Source organism: Mesoplodon mirus (assembly GCF_964341445.2).
Source record: "Mesoplodon mirus genome assembly, chromosome: 2".
Classification (NCBI taxonomy): Eukaryota; Metazoa; Chordata; class Mammalia; order Artiodactyla; family Ziphiidae; genus Mesoplodon; species Mesoplodon mirus.
In genome coordinates, this window is record NC_138977.1 from 99378489 (window position 1) to 99392236 (window position 13748).

The 13748-nt window shown below is 35.1% G+C and overlaps 1 pseudogene across 1 annotated transcript; it reads left to right on the forward strand.

Moving 5' to 3' along the window:
• Positions 1-1888: 1888 nt before the first annotated feature.
• Positions 1889-2870, forward strand: LOC309793860 (serine/arginine-rich splicing factor 7-like; annotated as a pseudogene). Its single transcript has one exon. The product of its transcript is annotated as a serine/arginine-rich splicing factor 7-like (transcript).
• Positions 2871-13748: the final 10878 nt, after the last annotated feature.

Here is a 13748-nt window from a genome sequence, read left to right on the forward strand (position 1 = left end):
AGGAAGTAATGTCTTGAAACTTTCATAAAGAAATCCATACTAGATCAGAATAGAGAGAATGATCTTAACAATACCAGTTAAAAATCATTGTTTCCTTACTCAGAAAATGAAATAGATTTGAGAATTTTCTAAATATCACACACACACACACACATAGTACTCTAAACTGTAAGCATGTCACATTACATGGTAATAATCCATTCAGTTTCAGTAAATCTTTTTATCATCTTCATAAAGTGGTAAGTTAAAAAAAATCATTGGTTTAGGTGGAATTTCTCTGTCCATTAGCATCAAACTTTTGTACCTAAAGTTGGAAAAACCAGGGAAACAAAATGTATTACAGAATAATGTCTTCAAGATTTTAAATTCCACCTGGTTCGACATAATAGCGGAATACATTCCATGGTTATAATAGTCTATTTTAAGCTGGAGAGCTTAATTATGACTGGCAGATGAGTTTTTTCCCTGAAGCAAGTATATTTGTAAAACTATTAAAAATGCTAGGGAAGGTAAACAGCTATCTAAATTTGCATCTCATTTGATAAATATTAAATGCTTTGGAAAGACAGGATGAATCTCCACTAAGACCTAATTGATCTTGATTAAACCCATCAATGTCTTTGCCATTGATAAAATTGATTTCAGGAGTTAGGACAAGGACCAGTACATAAAATACTCTGGTAAGATTCTCTAAACAACAATTAGTTCCTTTCCAACCCCTCTGATATCTGCTGTATTATAAACTCAACACGAGAATTAGAAGTAAAGAAAACAGGAACTAATTAAGCCAAAATAAGCATAAATAATTTATAAAGAAACCATTGGGGGGGGGACTTTCCTAGTGGCACAGTGGTTGGGAATCCACCTGCCAATGCAGGTGACATAGGGTTGATCCTGGGTCCGAGAAGATCCCACAGGCCATGGAGTAACTAAGTCCGTGTGCCACAACTACTGAGCCTGTGCTCTAGAGCCCATGAGCCACAACTACTGAGCCCATGAGCCACAACTACTGAAGACCGCATGCCTAGAGCCTGTGCTCCGCAACAAGAGAAGCCACTGCAGTGAGAAGCCCACGCACTGCAAGGAAGGGTAGACCCCGCTCACCACAACTAGAGAAAGCCCACGTGCAGCAATGAAGACCCAATGCAATCAAAAATAAATAAATAAATAAATAAATAAATAAATTTTAAAAAAGAAACCATTGGGGTTGGAGTGGCTGAAGTGTATCATGGATATGGTGTGTACAACTGGATTTTCTTTATTTATTAGAGTTTTCATAGCTTTTACAAGGAAACAAAATGTTACAATTTAGAAGGGGAAATACCTAGGAAAAATTCGTATAGTGTCCTATTCTCTACATTTTCATAATGATCTATTTTCTACATTTTCAGATATTTTCCAGAAACAAATGACAACCCAAACAACAAAACACATTTACCAAACTTCAGTGTTCCTTACATTGTAGACACTGATGATAAACAGGGAAAGTAGAAACATATTAGAAGACAATATCTAACAGGGAAAGTAAGCAAACAAAGCAGTGTTCTTGAAATATTGCATGCTTCTCTCACATTTTTTTCTTTATTCAAAATTTCTTTGCCCTGAGAAACTCTTATAAAATTCATCACATTATTTTTGTGATGGTGGCAGTGGAACAGCAATCAGGTGATCACATTCTGACAGACTTCAGTAACACACAAATAGCATTAACACACAACCCTTGGTCTAAGGCAGTTGACTATGATATACCAGACAACACTAATCAATCAGAGTTTGAGTTCCCTTTATTCTGACAAGGCTTCCTAATATAAGCCATCAAAAGTAGTTTAAAACTTGGTAGTCTTGAGTGCCGCCGGGACCATTGGTGAATGTGGCTGCATTGTAGGTTTTGTAGTAATTGATCACTGGGCGCTGCGAGCTGAAAGAGCCGAGCTCGCAGGCCAGTCATCATGTCACGTTACAGGCTGTACGGAGGAGAAACCAAGGTGTATGTTGGGAACTGGTGCTGGCAAAGGAGAGTTAGAAAGGGCTTTCAGTTATTATGGTCCCTTAAGAACTGTGTGGATTGCCAGAAATCCTCAGGGATTTGCCTTTGTGGAATTTGAAGACCCTAGAGATGCAGAAGATGCAGTGCGAAGCCTGAATGGGAAAGTGATTTGTGGTTCCCGAATGAGAGTTGAACTCTCAACAGGCATGCCTTGGAGATCTCGTTTTGATAGACCACCTGCCCGACGTCCCTTTGATCCCAATGATAGATGCTATGAGTGTGGCGAAAAGGGTCATTAGCTTATGATTGTCATCGCTATAGCCGCCGAAGAAGAAGCAGGTCACAGTCTAGATCACATTCAAGATCCAGAGGTAGGCGATACTCTTGCTCTCGCAGCAGGAGTAGGGGAAGGAGGTCAAGATCAGCGTCTCCTTGGCGATCAAGATCTGTGTCTCTTCATAGATCAAGATCAGCTTCACTCAGACGGTCTAGGTCTGGTTCTGTAAAAGGATCGAGGTATTTCCAATCCCGGTCCAGGTCGAGATCAAGATCCAGGTCTCTTTCACAACCAAGAAGCATCCGATCGAAGTCCAGATCTCCATCTCCAAAAAGAGGTCATTCCCCCTCAGGAAGTCCGTGAAGAAGTGCAAGTCCTGAAAGAGTGGACTGAAGTTCTCAAGTTCACCTTTTAGGGAAAAGTTATTTTGTTTACATTATTATAAGGGATTTGTGATGTCTGTAAAGTGTAACTTAGGGAAGGGTAATTTAACCATCTAATCAAAACGGATCTGGACTATTACTCTGTAAATTCACAGCAGTAAGGTAATATAAATTTTTGTTGAATGTATTAACATCCTATGGTCTGAAAATGTGGGGTTTTATTTGGCACATTTAAAATAAAATGTTTCTAATTAGATTTTTGATTTCGTTCAGTATTAATGCTCCTCAATTTGGTAGGCTTCAGGAGTCAAACTTGATATTAACCATATTCATACAGACCTACATTCAAAGTTTAATGGTATTATTTAAGTCTTGGATGTCACTGAGTATATATACACTTGGAAGATTCCTTTCTATGCTTAGAGTTTTGGGTAAGAACTCGAGTGTGTTCCCCTTAGTAGCATGAATGCATCATGACAAGTCCCTAAATTAATCTATTGGAGTTGGCATTATTAGATGTTATCAGGCTAATGATCTCTTTTGTCAGGTTGTAGGAACCACTGACTTGCTATAAAGTGAGCACAACAGGAACTGAGCAAGAGTAGCTGGACTTGATGCTGGAGAAACTGAATTTTCTGAAGCCTATTTAAGTATAGTAACTAATTGAGGTTTTCAGCCTATTAGATAAGATGGTGTCAAAGTAGAGTTCTCCATTCTAGGAAGTTATACTCAATGTTCCTTTGTTTTCAAACATTAACCAATTTTATGCCAAAATTTTTGCATGTCTGAAGAATAGTCTGAATTTGGGACAAAACATCTTCATGTAAACCAGCTTTGCAAAATTTTCCAGCCCAGATATTCTCCTCTGTCTCTTCAAATGGATTGCCTTACTCTGAGCAGAGATCTGTTAATTTCCAAGTTAGGTTTTTCAGTTCCCAAACACTAACATACTTAATCTTATTTTGCCAGGCTGGTGCAAAGTAATTAAAGATGTCAATCAGAAATGTTAAAAAGACTAAAGTAGTTTTGTAAATCCAACCTATATTTAGCAACACCTCATGTAGTTATTTTTTGGTAGCATCTGGTAAATTTTAGAATGTTAGAGCCAGTAGATCCTTTATTTGGACTTTAAATATCTTTAGTATCATAGGGCAGTAACAATTTTGAGTTTTCTTGTCAAGCTTTTGGTGCAAAAAATTTTAGTGCTGGTGGCACAGCTGTCTGCCCTTGTTTCTTATGCTTTTAAACAAAGTTATTGGATAACTTTACAGTTTGGGAATACTGATCTGCTTCAAATTTATTTACTGGTCTGAATGATCATTAGTATGTTGGAAGTTTGGATGTTCTGTTTTTGGAATTTTGACAACTGGCTGTGTTATATGGTTGGTATAAAGTTATGTGTGTAATCAGCAGGCTTATTTGTTGCACTTGGTCAGCTTTAATTGTTCTGTATTATATGAAGATAAGATTACTCAACAATAAATCTGCAGAGAATAATAAAAAAAACCCCCAAAATTTGGTAGTCTTGCCACACTGTTTTTAATAGAACAGGTACATACCTCAGCTGCTGTCTTTTCCTTTATTGAAAAACTAACAGAGCATTACAAAATGCATCTGCCTTAAATATTTGAGGCCAACTATAAAACATCAAGATACGTGGTAATAAAAATGCATCCGTGATGATGTGCTGTGAAAAGAAATATGCATAAAACTGTCAAAAGGCCAGCAAAACAAAACAAAACCCCCAAAACTTGAAGAGCAGGAGTGAAGTTAGAAAAATAATTTTGCTAAGAAGGCAAAAATATAGTGGAAAAAAGCCTGGATTTAGTGGTCAGGAGACCTGACTTCTACTCTTTCCATGGGAGCTAAAACCTGGGTAATGTAGGCAAATTGCTAAGTCTCTCCAGGCTTCCCTGCACAAATTTAGAAAATAAGGAGGCAGACTGGATGATTTCCAAGCTTCCTTCCAAAGCCAAAATCTGATGAGTTTTTAGTGACTTGTAGTTGTTAGAAAGAAGACAAGAAAATTCAAATTCTTGCTTAACAATCTTCAGATGAAAATAAAATTTTCTTTTTTAACTTGTAGAAATTGTAATTGAAATACAAAGGGCCACAACTCTCTATATATGTATTTTTTGCTGCTTATTTTTCTTACACTTGGTTTGATATTTATTTCTCATGATCCATTTTTTACAAATAAAGAACTCAATATCATCAAAATTGCTATCAGATATTTATCAAGTACTCACATGGCCATGAAGCAAATGTGTATGGAGTTCTTAACAAATTCTTTCCTTAGACCTAATGGTACTTAAAGGAGGCTCTGTAAATATTTACTGAGCTTCTACTATATGCAAGGAACTATTCTAGTTTCTAATAATAAAGTGGTAAACAAGACAAGCAAGATATTTGATCTGACCTATTTTACATTCTAGAGGAGGATGATGAAGAACAGATTAGCAAATTAGTAAACAAATAAAGGAATAAGATCATCTCACATGATGGTAAGTTTTATGAAGAAAGTAAAATGAGCTAGATGTATGCAAATGTATTTCTATCAGTTCCTAATTTTCCTTTCCTATCATAGGGAGATTGCCTTCTTTATTATATGATTAATGGCTACCAGTTTAAAACAAATGTTCAACCTGGACAACCAGACACCTATTCCCACACCAAACACAGAAACCAGCTTGGCCCAATGGATGTAACTTCTGTGTTGCTCCTCCTTGTCCTAGTATTTTCCATTTCTATTTAAATCTGGAATTTAAGATATCAAAATGGATCTCTAGGGCAAAATCTGGAGATAAAATTTACCATTTTAATTAATGTACTAGTTGATGAAATATTTAACATATATGAGAGAGGCTGACTAATATTAATTTAATGTGTTTTTTTTTCCTTTAAAGATTTGTACTGAGATGTGGTGAGTTTTGAGATAATACTATATCCCTTACTTTTTATTAGTTGGATTTTCTTTATTAGATAGTTTTTGGAGATGTATTACCTAAAAATATAATTTGATTAGTGGGGAGGGAGGATTAGTGGATGAGTGCCAGGCTAGATGTGGTCTCCTCAAGGCCACTGACAAGTCCTTGTTTTTCTCTGTGACAGCTGCTGAAACAAAGAGCACCCTAGGCTGTTTGCAATTCTCTATTTCATTGTGTGAATAAGAATGAGGTTTTCCAGGCCACAGGACCCTGGGAACTCAGCCTATTCTATGTTGGAACTCTCTAGCTGCCCTTGGGATGGAGTGGGCTCACCCTGTGCATCTGTGCAATTTACTGCTTACTTAGTTGCAGGTGCAACTTGCACCTCTGAGCTAGGTACTCCACCTTTAGTTTCAAGGGGAATTAGCACCTTCTACAATGGCACAGAGAAAAGATAATTATTAGTGGTCAGAACCTGAAGTTGAATCCCAATGGTTCTAATTTTTCCAAACAGTTCTAATACTACTATTACCAAAAATAAAAATCATGATAATAAGAGCTAATATTAATTGTGTTTTAGGCAGTGCAAAATGCTTTATGTGTTATTTCAATTAATATTTGTAACAACCCATGGAGGTAAGTATCATTGTCCCTTGGTATCTGCAGGGATATTTGTTCCAGGACCCCTGTAGATACCCAAATTCAGTGACTCAAGTCTCTTATATAAAATGGCATAGTGGAGTCAGCATTTGGTATCCAGGGATGTGTAACCCCTGGATACAGGAGGGACAACTGTGTTATTATTAGCACAGAGAGATTAAATAATTTGTTCAGGTTGAGAGTGGTCATTTTTTTAACTTAAATTCTCTTGTTCTTAGCCACTTTGTGTGACAATGTTATTTAGCTTTCCTTAGAGTTCTAGATTTAGTTTCCTCATGTAAAATAGGAATAATAATGTTTCCTCCTCCTCACATATATGAATGTTATATATATAATATGTATATATATATTCATAGAGACATATCTATCTCTGTCTCTTGTTTCTGTCTTTTTATCTCTTTTTCTCTATCTCTATCTCTAACTCTATCTCTACCTCATCATTTAGCACAAAGCCTGACCAGTGATACATTGTTAATAAACAGTAGCTCAGCTTTTCTTTTTTTTATTTTTAAAATTAATTTCTTTTTAAAAAATTTTTTATTGGAGTATAGTTGATTTACAATGTTGTGTTAATTTCTGCTGTACAACGAAGTGAATCAATTATACATATACATATATCCACCTTGTTTTGGATTCTTTTCCCATATAGGCCATTACAGAGTATTGAGTAGAGTTCCCTGTGCTACACATTAGGTTCTTGTTAGTTATCTATTTTATATGTAGTAGTGTGTGTGTGTATGTCAATCCCAATCCCCCAATTTATCCCACCCCCACTTATTCCCTGGTAACCATAACTTTGTTTTCTACATCCATTACTCTACTTCTGTTTTGTAAATAAGTTCATTTGTATGCTTTTTAAAAATTCCACATATAAGTGATATCATATGATATATCTCTTTCAGTGTCTGACTTACTTCACTCAGTATGACAATTTCTAGGCCCATCCATGTTGCTGCAAATGGCATTACTTTGTTCTTTTTTATGACTGAGTAATATTCCATTGTATATATGTACCACACCTTTATCCATTCCTCTTTTGATGGACATTTATGTTGCTTCCATGTCTTGGCTATTGTACATAGTGCTGCAATGAACATTGGGGTGCATGTGTCTTTTTGAATTATGTTTTTCTCTGGGTATATGCCCAGGAGTGGGATTGCTGGATCATATGGTAGTTCTATTTTTAGTTTTTAAAGAACCTTCATATTGTTCCCCATAGTGGTTGTACCAATTTACATTCTCACCAACAGTGTAGGATGGTTCCCTTTTCTCCACACCCTCTCCAGCATTTATTGTTTGTAGATTTTTTGATGATGGCATTCTGACCAGTGTGAGGTGATACCTCATAGTAGTTTTGATTTTCATTTCTCTTATAATTAGTGATCTTGACCATCTTTTCATGTGCTTTTTGGCCATCTGTATGTCTTCTTTGGAGAAGTGTCTATTTAGATCTTCCACCCATTTTTTGATTGTGTTATTCCTTTTTTTTGATATTGAGCCACATGAGCTGTTTGTATATTTTGGAGATTAATCCCTTGTTGGTTGCTTCATTTGCAAGTATTTTCTCCCATTCTGAGGGTTGTCTTTTCATTTTGTTTATGGTTTCCTTTGTTGTGCAAAAGCATTTAAGTTTAATTAGGTCTCATTTGTTTATTTTTGTTTTTATTTTCATTACTCTAGGAGGTAGATCAAAAAGCTCTTGCTGTGATTTATGTCCAAGAGTGTTCTGCCTATGTTTTTCTCTAAGAGTTTTATTGTGTGTTACCTTACATTTAGGTCTTTAATTCATTTTGAGTTTATTTTTATGTATGGTGTTAGGGAGTGTTCTAATTTCATTTGTTTACATGTAGCTGTCCAGTTTTCCCAGCCACTTATGGAAGAGACTGTCTTTTCTCCATTGTATATTGCCTCCTTTTTTATAGATTAGGTGACCATAGGTGTGTGAGTTTATCTTTGGACTTTCTATCCTGTTCCATTGCTCTATATTTCTGTTTTTGTGCCAGTACCATATTGTTTTGATTACTGTAGCTTTGTAGTATAGTCTGAAGTCAGGGAGACTGGTTCATCCAACTCCAGTTTTCTTTCTCAAGATTGCTTTGGCTATTCAGGGTCTTTGGTGTTTCTATCCAAATTGTAAACTTTTTTGTCCTAATTCTGTGAAAAATGCCATTGGTAATTTGATAGGGATTGCATTGAATCTGTAGATTGCTTTGTGTAGTATAGTCATTTTCACAATATTGATTCTTCTAGTTCATCTTTCCTTTGCTTGTGCAAGGTGCCTACTCTCATATTGAACTGAACCCAGAGAGGAGAGCAAGAAGTTGGTATGCATCAGTGACAGATACATTTAGTTTAGTTAGGCATGACAAATTTAATGAATTTACTGAAGACAAAGTCAAGTCTGATCTTTTCTGATTCCTCACACAATGGCTAGACTAATGTCATTACCAGCCATTTATTAATTCCTACACATTTATAATTTTTTATTCATACTGATAATGCAAAACTATTGTTATCACTTCCTTTTTATAGATAAAGAGAGGAGGGCTAAAGAGATGAAATGATTTGTTCTAAGTCATACAGAAAGTGACAGTAAGGGTATGTGTGTGTAACTACAAAGCTCATGATATGTTTTGTAAATCAGATTACCTCTGTGGCAGACAGATCCTAGGGTAGCCCCCATGGTTCCCTACCCCCTGATGTTCATGTTCCTTGAGTGTACGTGGGACCCATGATTTGCTACTAGTCAGTAGAATATGGCAAACATTAAAGGCTTCTGCAAATGTAATAAAAGTGCTAAATCAGGTGGTTTTGCATTAATCAAAAGAGAGATTATCTTGGGTGGGCCTGACTTAATCATACAAAAATGCTTAAAATAAGGACTGGGCTCTCCCTAAGGTGAAAGATTCTCCTTATGGACCTGATGAAGTAAGCAGCCATGTTAGAGAAACCTACATGGAAGGAACTGTGGATAGCCACTAGGTGCAGCCTCTAACCAACTGTTGGAAAAAAGCTGAGACCCTCAGTAATACAGATGCAAGGAAATGAATTCTGTCAACAACTTGCTTTAGCTTGCAAGTGGATTCTTCCCCAGTCAAGGCTCCAGATGACAGCACAGCCTGGCTGAAATGTTGATTGCAGCCATGTGAATTGCTGAGTAGAGGACCCATCTAAGCTTTGCCCAGACTCCTGGTACATAGAAAGTGTGAGCTAATAAAATGTGTGTTAGTTTAAGTTACAAAGATTGCAGTAATTTGTTATGCAACAATAGAAAGCTACAGCAATATCGAAAGTATTCATTCAACTAATATTTATGGAGTATTTTCTATGTGCAAAGTACTGTGCTAAGGCCATATTAAATGTAGATAAAGCTATTTTCTAGAATCCCTGTCCTCAAGAAAATTACAGCTGCAATAGTAGAATCACATTGGCATCCTGGTACAATTTGACTTCTTCTAGGAAATTTTATTAGCCTTTATTTGCAATCCTCCATTAATCAGAACATGATAGCTAGGTAGTAGTATTTATTTCTTGAATTTTGACAAGGATTGGGCTAAGAAAAATACTTTCAAATACAGGGATATTAATTTGGACCTGGGTTCTTTTCTAAGCTCATATGAAAACATGATATCCAAAGATAGCTAAATTAAATAGATATTTTTATGATAACTTCAGGTTTGGTTACATTTAAAGGTTATAACTCTCTTGAATCCCTTTTTAATTTTAAAAATGTATCAATATTTATTACTGTAGTAAGTCCTATTGTCCCCTGAATTTGAACAATATAGTTCCTAAATTAAGGGAATAAAAACAGATGATATAAATTCAATACTAATTTACATGGAGTTATATTAGAAAGAATGTTCTTTGGATTCCAATCATGGAAATCTTGGGGAAAAAAAAGATTTCCAAATCCAATTCAAAGCATACAAAGTTTAAATAAATGTGTTCTTATTGCGATCTAAATTTGTGTTTCTTAACTGACATAGGATTTTCAACATCAACATTCATTCAAATTTGTTTGCATACTGTAAAAGTCAATTAAGCTGAATAGGTCATTCTTATGTTGTAGGGCATATCAATTTAAACTCCAGAGGAAATCTTCTAACTCCTATATAGGAGAGCTTTTAGTTCTTGGGCTTTCAAGCAAGAAGTATAGAAAATATTTCCTTATACTTTGTTAACCTCAAAATAAATAGCTTTTGTAGGAGGTATCCCATGTTTTGGTGTTTTCTGAAATCCAGGTACTATCCAGATAATATTAAACATCAGTATGCTCAAATTATTTACAAATTAAGCATGCTAACATCAAATATAGAAAAAATGCAAATTAGCATGATATATTATCAGTAAGAGGTGAATATTCTGAAGTAAAATTATACAATAGCAGGTACACTAAATACAAGATCTCAGAATAAGTAAGACAGAGATTAATTATATAGTAAACAGAAGAATGGATTTAGGTTTTGTCCTCCTTTAAATCTAGTTTTTCTCTTAACTCTTACCTTGTGTATTCTTAAAAAACAAACAAAAAACAAATTTCATGGAATATCTCACGTTAGTGAAAAATATCCTTCTTTAATCTGAATCTCTCAGAGAAAACTCTCTTTCCCCCCACTTCTTTACCTGATTTACATTGAAAATTCATAGTAAAAGAAGAAAAACAAAAAAGCTTTTACTCTTAGAAAACCAAAAAAGCTGGTAGAAAGCTTTGAAATATCAATACAAAATTTTTTTTCTATCTAAAGCTCTCTCTCACACACACACACACTTACACACACAGACCCTAGTTATCAATACTACTGATTTTCTTTATTTTCTGAGTCTGTCACTCCTACCAGAAGTAGCTGCTAGGCTTGATTTCCTCCATTAATGAGATCTGTTCAAGAGTGTAATTTTCCCAGTAATACTCTTGGAGAGCTTTTTGTCTCAACAACCCCATGCTTCAAAATCTCAAAGTTGCAGTCCATGTGTACAAACATGTACCATCAAGAGATTTCATTTCCGATCATTTCTCCTACTAGTAGTGCCTGTAGTCCCTGCTAATGTACCATACAGAATAAAATAAAAGAAAATAAAGGAGGTATTGAAGTGAACATCTTTTTCCTCTCAGTTTATCTGCATTTGGAGGGCCTCTCTTTCTGTGCAAAATACACTAGAGAAAGCATGATTGTTTGGCTGCTCCCAGCATGTCATTATCTTTTGGAGTTTTTATTTTTTGCTTGCTTTATCTTTCTTTATCATTATGGAAGTTTCTCTCTGGGTCTCTGAGTTACTGTGTTTTGCCAGTTAAATCCATGAAACCCTTTATTTGCAGAAAGAATTGCATACCAGTACTGTCAATAATGAACGGTTATTGTAAAAAGGGGCTCAGAGAAAATAATTAAGAGATGGAAATCTCTTAAGAAACTTTTGCAAACCAATTATAGATGTAATCTATTTATGTAAATGATGGGTTAACATGTGTATAGCACCTTTCTTCCAAATAGATTACTAGATACTTAACAACTGTGACTATTCTTGAATACATAGTATATTCTTTCCTTTCTCTGAAATTGTTTTCACGATGAAATGTTGCATCTGTTTGATAAAGTTTGTTATGGATTATTTAAGGCAAGAAATATAAAAGAATAGATGATCCATTTGAGGCAATTAAATTACATCAGCGTGGTTCAATGTGCACATGTCCAAAACTTTGGGATTGGAAAGGCGATAACTGGACCTAGGGGACCAAAAAATAACTCTTTTCCCTCTGTTATATCTCCCATCTTGTAACCACGACTTGACACATTTACCTACTACCACCACCTCACCTTTTCTTTGCTTCATGCATAATTCCCTTCATTTTCCCTTTCTAAATCAGAAGTGTGAGAACTTCTATTCGACACGGTTATTGTAACTTTCTCTTCACCAAACTGCAGTTGTTTCCAGTTATTTGGCGGGACTCTTATCCCTGTATTTTATAAAATCCAGCTTTTCTAAGATCTCACTCTAGTCCTACATCCTCCCTATATTAGTAACACCCTAATATCTTCATTCATTTTGTTTTGTGAAAAAATAAATTTCTCTACAGGTGTCAAATATAGAAACTTACATAGTGGCTGTATATTCAAACCAAGATGAATTTGTAATTAAAAATAACTTCAAGGTGTGTTGTTGCTGTGTGGAAATGAATTAGTTGCAAATGGGATTGGGTAAATACACGGAAAATATGTGAAAGATGTGTTATTCAGAGGATGATTTGTTTTGAATAGTGGAAGAAAGCATTAAGGAATAAGTGCTGCCTCTCTAAAAATAATATTAACAGAAGTTGTTGAAATGTTCTCTGGGAGAACCAGTAAATGAAGCGTGGAAGCTAATTGGATTCTCAAAAATTGACCCCCACAGTATTCTTGTTTGAGTATTAGTATAGTATTAGTTGAGTATTAGTTGTATAGTTGTATTAGTTGTATATAGTATTAGTTGAGTATTAGTTAGTATACAATATGCAGAGATCCAATCACTGAGGACAGACTATGTTCTGGGCACTGTGGATGAAAACAGGAAGAGGGCACAGTCTTTGCTTCTGATTAATTAGTGCATGTGAGTTTATATGGCTAATTTTAATGATAAAAAAATGAAGAGAAGTTCTTTATGGTTGCAGTCACTCAAAATAAAAGCCTATTACCCAGGATTAGACAAAGACAGGTAAATAGTAGTATCATTTTCCTGGCTAATTTGTAGTTTGTGACTTTAAATATATTTTGATAGTAATGCAGGCATACCTTCAATTCTAAGCTTGGAACCTTCTATAAGGCAGACTAATAAACAAAATTCTCTCAGGGCAGGTACATGCCTATTTTATATCTTTCTGACTTTAAAAATTAATTGGCTCTTAAAGCATGACATTGGATATATCTCCTTACTGGAGTAGTTGAAAGGAATGATTTAAGGATAACTGGAAATTACAAAGGGCTTCACAAATTAAGTTAATTCTCCCTTGCAATAGACTTTCTCGGTAGAAAAATATTGTCCTCCTATAAATGGCAGTTAAAATGGTAGCTAAAATAAATAAATTAACACAGAGAAAAAGATCAAGATTAACATTATATTGGCCTTTTGGTCTGATGATAAAAATCTCTTCTTCCTTATTAAAGGTAATGCCCTCTAGAGTTACGGGTTTCTTAAGGCATGTATCTTTTTGTATCATCATCATCAACGACAACATTATTAAAATTATTTTCATTGTTATTACAACACTAGTCACATTAGCATTTCATACTAACATATTTAATAACACTCTCCAGATACTGACAGTATATGACAGATAGGCCACTTCTAAATAGTTGCAGTTCAGGCTTTCTCTGTTCTGGTCTATGTGTGAAAACACAGTAAAAAAGAGAGGCCTGGAAAGCAGAAGGACAACCATTCCTTTGAGTTGTTTTTCGGAATTTGAGCTAGGGAAACAGTAAGTGAAATAGCTCTTTGTTGACCTCTGCACTTTATCTTCTCTCTTTTTTCTTGGCTCTAATTCT